The 11,095-nt window shown below is 35.9% G+C and overlaps 1 long non-coding RNA gene across 1 annotated transcript; it reads right to left on the minus strand.

Annotated features, from left to right (window-relative positions):
• Positions 1-8,016: 8,016 nt before the first annotated feature.
• On the minus strand, positions 8,017-10,024 carry LOC149640742 (uncharacterized). The gene is made up of 3 exons (XR_016372225.1): positions 9,960-10,024; positions 9,729-9,878; positions 8,017-8,773 (listed from the first exon to the last, which is right to left on the minus strand). It is a non-coding gene; the product is annotated as an uncharacterized LOC149640742 (long non-coding RNA).
• Between the last annotated feature and the right edge of the window lie 1,071 nt (positions 10,025-11,095).

Here is an 11,095-nt window from a genome sequence, read left to right on the forward strand (position 1 = left end):
ATCCCACATGGACGCTGGCTCGTAAGCACATCCACATTGACACCAGCTTCTAAGCACCACCATCTTCTGTTCTTCGTCAATCCCACATTGACACCAGCTTCTAAGCACCACCTTCTTCTGTTCTTCGTCAATCCCACATTGACACCAGCTTCTATTCACCACCATCATCAGGTCTTTGTCCATTTCGGCTTCTTCTCCATCGTTATCGTTTGGTTTTAAGATATACGCGGCGATCGGCTAGGGTTACGAGAAACGTCTAGCCTCCCAATGGCAGGGCTTCCACCATCGGTTCTCGTGAATGCGTTTTTATCTACTATTATAATGGAAACGAATCGTATTTATACCCCAAAATTTGAAGAAAGCGGGCAAGAGGGGTACCCTTCACTTTAAACGTCAATATTAGCAAAGTTTCGAAAGATAATAGGAACAACTTTATTTTAAACGATTTAACTACTTTTAAAGTTATTTACGGGCGATTAAAATAATTAATATCATTTATATTTAATTAATTATTTAAGATAAACTTATTTCTATGTAATGACACAAGTGAGAGTTTATATAGAACGAGTAATGAAGATTGCATCCGAATCGAAACACTACACGCACATCAAAGTTAATATAAAGCGAGTAGGATAACATTTCCTTTTTGCAGAATATTAAATGGAAATATTTTAAATCTTTTTCGGCATTACGATTCTTTAAGTAGTTGTGTAGCTATAAAACTCTGTTTCATCTCAATATTCCAAGAACATCTTTTGATATTAACATTTAAAATTTGGTGTTTACTTTTTAATTCATCTTTACTACATTTATATATAGTGTAAACGTAACTTTTAGCTTCATTAAATAATAAGGATGTTAATACTTCATCTCTCCATACGTGTTGAAACGACTGGGTCTATGAGATAAGATAACCTAGATCTTAACCATAATTGACCTTGTTTCATGTCCTCTTACAGGAGGTCTTAACGGTTCAGATTGAGCCGAAAGTTAAATACACATTTAAGTGATACATATTAGGTCCTCATTAAAATTATTGTGGATACGCAGGAAATTATTAAAACGCTTTAAACTAAATGATCATGGCAATATCTCGCCGATTAGAACTATGTATTTCCGGTTTGCCTCACTGGCTTGCGGAACTGTGTTTGGAAAGTAAATTCGTCTCGGCTCGGAGAGGTTTATTTTGGTTTCCCAACTTGTTTAAAATATCCAATAGCCTGTACGTGGTATAATAAGCCTTTGGTAAGCTTAGGTTACGCCTACGTACTCTCCAATTTTCTCAAAAGCTCACGTTATCATATCTTAATATCTAGATTGATAATAATGGCACGCAAGAATAGGAAACAGTCTTTGGTGCTTGTTAAGTGGATGGATATAGCAGTGTGGGATGTTATAAAAACAGAATTAGCATTCAAATACGACCCAATATTAAATGAAAAAATTAATGCTGATCCCGATTCGTACATTGGGCAAGTTTTGAATTATATTTGGAAAGAAAACGACGAAAAATCCCCTGGAACACTTCTTGGACGTGGTACTTTCACTACCTTTATGAATTTTTATAATGTGCACTTTTTCTAAAATCCTACTTCCTTAAGGATCCCTCTAAGAGCTTGAATCCAAATGAACAACTTTGATGATTAGTCACTACGAAAGAATTGGCGAAGAAGGCCCTGAAAATTCAGCTTCCCTGGAATTGGATAGGATCGCAGGTCCTCGTGAAGTAATAGCTTCATTAGTTGTGTATTTGGCCCCAAACATAATTTGAAAATATTATTCACTTAGCTCGAAAATTACAAAAACCCACAGCAAAAGCAATTAATGTGTGATATCAGTACTGAACACTCTAGCATAAATGAAAGTTCCCATAAAGAACTGAAGGAAAAGTACAGTTCTTTGAAAGAAAATTATAAAAGTCTGAAGGATCAACACAGGAAGGATTTAGCGGAGATTAGAACTCTTAAAGGTGGGTTCAATAAGATGTTTCTTTAGGTTAGTTATATAATCTTTTTCAACTTTTAAAATAGAAGAAGGAAGCATCGTTGCCCAACTAAAGGAGTTGATAATGGACATACAAACGTCGCAATTTAGTTTCTCTTCGGATATTATTATATCATGGATTATTATTTTTTAAAGAAGTACGAGCTTGGAGTTGGGGTATTCCTTGACAAAGGTGTGTTGGCTACGCTGTTGAGAACGTGCCCTAGTGCAACGAAATTTGCTAGAGTACTTCTATTGAATTTATTTAATAATGAGGAACTAGTCAATTCTTCTTTGACTGGAAGAATTAGTAATGCTCACAAAGATAGGGTTGCAAAGAAGGGTTTAGACAGCCAACGTTTAAATGCGATTATAGGTATTGTAAAGCATTAGCCCTTATTTTTGAACAGCCTTTAACCTTGTAAATGTCCGGTCAGCCTAATAAACTCTTTTAATTTAGGCTATACATTAAAGAAATATCCATCATCAACAAAGCGGGAAATCCATGAGTCATTGGCTAATAAAGTTAAAGAATTTTCAAATAAAAATAGATTGACTGTCCAAATAAATAATAAAAGATCGATTTTTAAAAAAAACATTAGTGCAATTGATTGCTCAAGCATAAGCCTATACTTACCAAGGCCTAAAAACTCGCTACATATAGAATAAATTCTATGGAAATCGTATGGAACAAATATCAAAAACAATTTATAGGCTTTCTAAAGGTTTTCTACACTTATTATTTAGAAAATCATTATATAGTTCTAAAGCTTTTCCATAAACCTTCAATAAAAATAACTTAAACACTATTTGATAAGAGCTCGACAGGATTTCAATAAGAAATTCTGTGGAAAAATCGACTGGTTTTCTATAGCAAAACCTATTGAAAAATCCAAAGAATAATGACCCATGTTTCTATCATTTTCCTATAAAAACTGCTCAGATATTTCTATAGAAGACTCAAAAAAAATGTACAGAGTAATTCTACGAATTTCTTATAGAAAATTTTTGTAAGGGCTGACCTCTTTCGCGATTACAGCGTTTTTGCTCCTCTTTTAAGCAATAATAACACGCGCGATTTTAGACTCTTTAGGCCTTGGCTCCACTTCTCCGTAGTTTTTGCCGTTTGTGCAGCCAACACAATTGCCAAATTTATACAGTAAAGTACATTTTATATTTGCTGCGCGACATGGACAGAAATTACGTCCACCTTTACTTAAACAATTACCTTTGCAGTTACAAAATTGTTCATTATCCATGACTCAAAATATAGCGTAAGTAACGATGAAATTAAACGCAATGGCTAACTCCTACAGACAGACCAAAACATAAAATGGCGTCGAAGTGCTAGGGTGTGTGGATGGGTTTCACTTTTCCACGTGTTGGCCTAATCACTGCCTGCAGGTCCAAAAAAGAAGTTCTTAAACAAAATTACTAATAGCCCAATCCTACTCCATACGGAGACTTTGAATCTTGGCGTCACGTGGAGCCTCTGACGTATTTCAAATAATTTTTACCCCCGCCGATGACCCGTTTTCAGTCCCTTTAATTAATATCAAAAATGCATTGATTCAAAGGAATGCCATAGAGGATAGAAAAGCGAAAGCCCTCGCTGACTTTCATAGCATCATTCATTGAAAATTTAGTTCTAGCTTTTCTTGCCAAATAACTTTTGTTAAATTGAACTTTAAACAAAAAAGTTAAATATTCACAATGTATTTTGTTATTAATTTCCACAAAAAATGTATCCTCGAATATAGCAAATGTTTCTTTATTTGTACTGTACATTTGATTTATAGTAATTTTAAGCGCAATTCTTTAGTGGAAGCGCTGAATAAGGTGTTGACAGACTCCTTGACCGGCAAGTAGCCAAGATTTTGATGTTCAAATTGGGGTACATCTACTACCAAAGCCCTTCTCTACTGTCTCAGCCGTCTCCTTCTTTGTCTTGCTTGAAACCTTCTCCTTAGCATTCTTTCACCTTCTTCATTGCCCAAATCACTATCGCTTGATGTTTCAGTTTCACTAAAATCATCGTCTTTATCTTGATGAGCCCTATGTTGACGAAGATTGTGCAAAGTTTTCACCGTGTCGTTTGGTTTGTAAACTTTGGTTTTGCAATACCTTAGTCCGGTAGAAACAAATTCGTTAATTGTGAAGTTAGGCAACACATTAGAAAAAGAGCTATATAAGCAAGATAGTGGACTTCTAATTCCAAAGCATTGCTGTGGAAATGTTATCGTAACACCTATAAGTGATCGTTCCCGTTTATCAAAAACGGTTTTCTTATGGAGTAAGGCATTGTCTATTGTTTACGGTAAAAGTGAATTAATTAACACTAGTTATTTAAAATTGTTTGCCTTAACGCTGTTATACTTAAATTTGCAAAATGTAGAACATTTAGATTTGAATGTATTTTTAATAGTAATTAACAATTGCGATCAATTAAATATCTCAAAAATTATAGATATATTACAAAAACACTAAATCGAAACATACTTGTAAATTGCTTCTGGTTTCGCATTTCGGAAAAGCTTTTATGAAAATGGAAAAAATTGTAACTCATTTGAATAATGCGCAGTACTCGAATATTTACTAGGAATTGAAAATGGACATACGGAATTAAGTTCTAAATGAAAATGATACTGCGGCCCTTGTAGGATTGGAAGAAGAAACTGAAGAGTTACACTTTAAACATTTGTTAAGTAATTAATAAAGCATTTTAATTATTGACAATTTTTTAAAGAAAAACATTCATTTACGATTTTTGTAACAGTTTCAAAAATATTTCCTTTATTCATTATTCAATAATTATTTTTATTTTATTTTATTTGGTGTTACAGCCACCCAAATCGAATCTGTATGAAACGTTAAACAAGATGCCCCAAGGCATATTAACGCTTTTTGCAGTGTGATATTGTCTTTAACAAAACCCGAAATTAGGGATATTGTCTTTAACAAAACCCGAAATTAGGGATATTGTCTTTAAGAAAACCCGAAATTAGGGACGTATACATTGGGTAGTAATGTTAACATTTTAACTTTATGTTTTCGCTGATGGAGAAGGAGTTGTATGGTTCTACTTTCACTAAAGTAGAACTAATCTCGAAGAAGCCAACCAGGCACTAAGAGCCTATGAGTTAAAATTTTGACGGGAAATTTGAAAACTTGAGGTAAAATAGAAAAATAGGTGTACATGTTTGACGTTAGACATAATTTTCTCAGAGTAAAGTGAAAAAATTTCAGTAATACCTAGTAATTTTTAGAAGTTATCCTCAATTCATTCACATTAAGCCTAAAATAAAACTCAAAATAAAAATTAGAAAACACACGCAAAACGAAACTTTCATCTTGCGAGTTTATTTAAAAATAGTTCAAAATTTATTTACAATTAATTTAATAATAATTCAAGTATTAAAAGTATATTTTATTTCGCAACCTCGGAAACTATAAGAAGCGAACCAATTATCGTTGAAATGAAACATTAGTGGCGCTACATTGTTCTTTAATTTGACCAAGAACGGAGGTTTCTTTAATACCTACAAGATTTCCCGTTAGCTGAATTGGCCATTATTAATTTAATAATTAAACTATAATTAATCCAGGTTGTCTTTAAACCCCACAACGCAAAAAAGGATCAAAATAATTCCATTAATAGCTAATGCGTAAGCGTAAACACATGACAGTTCAATTACGTTTAAAATATACCAAACTTACTTTTTTTTGATTGAGGGAAATTAAGGTAAGCAATGATTATAGAACAGAGTCAGTCACCCGATTGTTCAGTGTTCACAAACCTAACTAAATTACCCATACATACCAAAGAGAGTACCAGTCTGGTCAATCGGGCCTTATCCAATCACAACGCAAACAGTCTGTAACGCCAATTTGAGTGTGGTCCGTGCGTTCAAGCGCAGTAGAGTCGAAGTTGAGATGTGCGTCGCATTTATTCCTCGGTATCTGAAAAATTGGGAAAGTAGTGAAACTTATGTGGCAAAGTTCTATTGTGTAGAAGGGGGTTGAGTAGTGGAAAAAACAACATCATGGAGATATTTGATAGGGGTGAATCCTAAGAGAATTACTGTTTAGTGTCTTATCGGGGAAACTCTTTGCGGTATCCACTCTCGTAAAAACACCCGGACAAACTATTTCTTTTTAGTGTCTACTTTACACACCCGTAAAATATCTTAACTAGACCACAAGATTTACTTACGAAATTAAATTATTCTTCTATAAACTAGAGCTTCGCGTCCTCACTACAACAGGACCAAGACAGTGAAACTCAAGTTCCCCTCCAAACTATCAAGCGAGCGGTTTTTAAGTCATGTTCAGGAACACATGTTTTTGGGGAAAGGAAAATGGAAAAATTTTGCCCTAAGAAGGGCAGTTTAGCAATACAGTTTGAGTGGAAACCTTTTTTTTAAAGGTAAAGTGGCCCTTGAAAGGGCCTTTTTTTAAACGCTTTAATATCATGTTCAGGACACCAAGTGCCTGACGCTCAAACCCGTTCACTGTAGCTACTATACTCCCGATACAGTAGTATATCTGCAACGTGGTTGATTCATATGCAACTTCTTGCTGTCATTAGAAAACCGGCAACTGAAAGCTTTTTCTCTACATCAGCTGATGAAGCTGGTGTCGCAAGAAATTTCTTAGCAAGTCTTGATAAGATGGGGTAAACCTTTGTTTTCGCCCTTCAGAAATGAAGGACACTTTCTTGATTGCAGCGATCATCCTCCAAATATTTCTCGAGTTTCGTCATTGGGCGTTTCTGCCTGGATTGATTAGTCCCAAGGTTCAGACGACTGAAGGGAGAATACGAAGCTAACGTCGCCTTCTGGAAGACTAAGAGCTTCTTCCAATAAATACGTCCGCAGCAGAGTAAAGGCTCGAGTTTGGGCCACAAATTTGAAGTTTGTGAACTCGTCTTTCCAGGATGGAGCTGTGTAAATATCTAAACGTATTTCAAAGAACATGCGAATAAGTTAAAGATCATAAAGAAGTCTAAAAAATCGGAAAACGAGTTTTATATGCTTAATAAAGGTTAAGAATAGTGATGAGGTAAGCAAATTGCTGGCTAAAAATACTTATTGTCAAAAAGAAGCAATTTTGAGTGGCGTCCAGGAGCGATGGCGTGATGTACACTGGGTTTGATTGATTTGAATCTAGTTTCTAGATTTGAAAGAAAATTAACTCTCAGAATCTTGAAAGGCTCTGGTAACATGTTGTTTATGTCTTGAAAGACGGTAATGAGCTTTCCAATTACTTTAGACGCTATTGGGCCACTTTATTGGAAAACGTCTGTTGCTATTTTTAGCGGTAGCAATAATTCCAACAGGTCTTTGGCGTTTTCCAAGTCCTTCTGCTTTTTTGAAATGTAAAATCAATTTTGACATCATATTTAGGATTTTCAAAAACTTCGAGCATGCATTTCAGCATGTTTTCCTACGTAATTATTTGTTATATAATCTCCCTTAAAACTACGATCAACAGTAAACTCAACTCTGCGAATCTCTCTAGTCCATAGATCAAAGCGTTCCACCGAACAACTCCTACCAGTTCAATGTCGTGGCCATTAGTTTTTGACTTCAATTGTTCCGTCCTTTTCGGTGACTTCCGAAATAATTTATCCTCTTTTGTAGATTCTCTAGTACATGTTTTGCACCCGTAATATCCATTATGGTTTTTTACACATTTTAAATATGCTTTTGCGGGTGCATCACACACAAAAGGTCCTAGCTTTATTTTGTAGAAAACCTCATTGTACACTAATCCTTCAGTTGTCAGTTTCCGAGCCTCATTTACAAACTTTTCTAGATACAATTCTAAAGTCTTTGGTTTTCCATTGCCATAAAATATTCCTACCACAAATGGCGAATTGTCAACCGTATTTATGCAACGGGCGAGAATAGGCCAAAACTGACTATTCGAACTTTTAAAAACTGGAACACCATCAATATCGAAAAGTAGTGTTAACAAGTCAGTTTGATTTTGCAAGCCAAACTTAAGTTTTCCTTGCAATCCTTCTATTAGTCTCATGTGGTAGTAATCTCCATTTTGAAGATGATCAACTTTAACAGCTACCTGACTCTGAATATCAAGAATAGTCCTTGAATCTATGGGTAGACCCTTATGTAATGGTTTTAAAATTTTCAATAATCCGTTAAGTGCCGCATGACTAATGCCAAAATTTAAAACCCAGTCTTTTAAATCACGTTTTAGCCCCTCATCATTTACCTCTTCATCACTAGATGAGTTTTCACTAGTGTTGGATTCATAACCGTAAACATTTCCTTCGTTATCTGACTCATCACTATGTTCTATACGTGTTATACCATCAGTTTCAACCAATTGCTCCGCTAAAGGCTCGACAAATTGGTTCGCTAAAGGCTCGACAAATTGGTTCGCTAAAGGCTCGACAAATTGGTTCGCTAAAGGCTCGACAAATTGGTTCGCTAAAGGCTCGACAAATTGGTTCGCTAAAGGCTCGACAAATTGGTTCGCTAAAGGCTCGACAAATTGGTTCGCTAAAGGCTCGACAAATTGGTTCGCTAAAGGCTCGACAAATTGGTTCGCTAAAGGCTCGACAAATTGGTTCGCTAATGGCTCGACAAATTGGTTCGCTAATGGCTCGACAAATTGGTTCGCTAATGGCTCGACAAATTGGTTCGCCGCTAATGTTTCAGTTGGTTGTACATCAGCCAAATGTTTCGCTAGCGCTGCTGTAACATTCCGAATTCTTTGCCTTTTTGATACTTTGTACATCAGAGCCGCAGTATACTGTAGATACCTAAATTTTATATACAAGCGTCACCAAGGTGGTTCCGTTTATTCCCTCCCCCGGCCCCCAATTCATTCCATATTCCCCTCCCAGCGTAGTGCTGCCAACCTCTTCTGGTGGGCAGTTAGTAATGTTATGGACTAAGGTTTGTTTTCTTACTTTAAAATTATATTTTAATCTAATTGGCTTAAAGTTTAGATTATAAAACCATTTAGGCGCTTTCTTTTGAGGCTGATTTCATAATTTTACAGCCGCTATATTGTACTCTGCGAAGTTTAAAGTTTTTAACCGTCTTAACATTAACCCTTGGCCATAAGGGAAAACTTATTAGTGAATAGTACGGTACCTGCAACTTAAGAGTGCACTTAATGTTAAGGCGGTAAAAAACTTTGAAACTTTATTATTAAAGCTTACAGAAAAATACATCTTATTCCCTAACGCTGGAAGTTACGCTTTGAGCGGGATTCATGAAGGGGAGTAACGGGAAAAAAGTGTCTGTCGTTGGCTACAAAAGGGAATAAAACGTACTGTAGCAGACGACAGACAAATTTCTTCCCGTACTCCCGAGTCCCCTCCATTGTAAGCTAGCACCTCTTCCTCAACGGCTCAACGCGTCAAGAGACAAACTTTTTTTTCCTGAGCTCAGTGTCACACCGCTGATCAGTGTGACGTCAGTAAATTGCCGTACCGTGAAACACCGGTGAGCTCTATTGAACGCGGCCCATGAATCCCAAGTTAAGCCTAACTTCCGTCCGTAGGGAATTCAATAAGGTGGATTACTTTGCAAACCGGGTTGATATTACAGATAATGACTTGGGAGAAAAAATATAGAAAAATTGGGTCAAAAGCAAAACCGAGCGACGCTATCCAATTCTTAAGCCGAGCTGGTATACAATTGTACGCTAGCGCAGATGAAAATCTTTTACCACAGTGCTATTTTTGTCAAACAAATTTCATCACTTACTTTAACTTCACTCCTATCGTAAATTAAAGGATCCAAATCCAGAAGTTTGGTGTTGTCGTTACCAATAAGCTGGCTACGTTAAAGTTTGGTGCGAGCGGCTTGTTGTCTCGCTTTTGTTAATTTAAAAGCAGAATGCTGAATTTGAGAGTACTAAATACAAACGACCAGATTTAAATACAGGCAAAGAATTCTATTTTAATTAGCTAGAAAACCAAAAATCTAATAACTGACCTCCGATATAAAGTAGTACAGTAGGCATTTAGAAAAAAAATCCATCTCTTCGAAAAAATATTGCGCTATATGAGTAATGAAATGAATTAAATACTGTTTAAACCAAAATTGTTTATGCAATAAACAAGTCTTACTTTAATTCCCTTTGCTTCAATCAACCTTCTTAATATGTATGGGAAACGGCCAAGAAATTCAATTTAAAATTGGCTTGAAAATCTTTCTAGCCTTATAAGCCAAGGCCCGAAGCACGCGGACAATTTGCTACGAAATAATGAAGATCAAAGTGTATTGCGCTATAAGAATGAATATGAAACGATTTAAATATTGTTTAAACCAAAATTAGTTATGCAAACAAAAAATTCTTACTTTAATTCGATTTGTTTTAGTCAACCTTCTTAATATGTTCGGGAAACGGCAAAGAAATTCAATTTGAAATAATTCTAGCCTAATAAGCCGAAGGCCCGATTTTATTTCGCTGAAGCACGCGGACAATTTGCGCCGAAAGAATGAAAATCGAAATGAAGTGAAAATGACGCCGCGGAGAATTCGAGAAACGACCCGACTTAACGCGGAGCAAAGCGCGGAGAACGTCTACCAGGGATGCCAGATTAAAAACCTTCAACCCGCCAAAATCAAATTGGAAACAAGCCCAAAAAACCGCCAATCGGTATTTCGAAAAAAGTCCAAAAACTGCCTAAAATCTAAAACAAGCCAAAAATTTATCGTGAAACTTTATAATTAGTTTTTCTTTTAGAAATTTCAATTCATATTCTATACTGACACCATTTTGAAAACTCAAGACAAAATGAAACCATTTTATTTAATCATGAATTGACGAATTATAAGCCGCTCAAAACCCCGACAAGCCCAATTTCCAGCCAACAGCCAACCCTTTTATTTAAGCCAATATTTTTGAGAAGAAGCCCAATTGGCGGCTTTCCAGCCCAATATGGCAACCCTGACGTCTACTCTTGAGGTGGTCTTTCTTAAAAAACATGTGTTAGCAGGGATATTCGATAAAAGCCGCACCTTTTAGGGATTGGCCTCTCTTGAAAAGCTTTTGAAGGTCAACCAACAAACTCCTCTTCTGGCAGTAATAGGGAAAGTAAGAAAGGTGTATGTCTCTCGTGTATTCA

Source organism: Phalangium opilio, unplaced genomic scaffold (genome assembly GCF_054372755.1).
Source record: "Phalangium opilio isolate 3A_F unplaced genomic scaffold, DU_Popi_V2 ptg000093l_1, whole genome shotgun sequence".
Lineage (NCBI taxonomy): Eukaryota > Metazoa > Arthropoda > Arachnida > Opiliones > Phalangiidae > Phalangium > Phalangium opilio.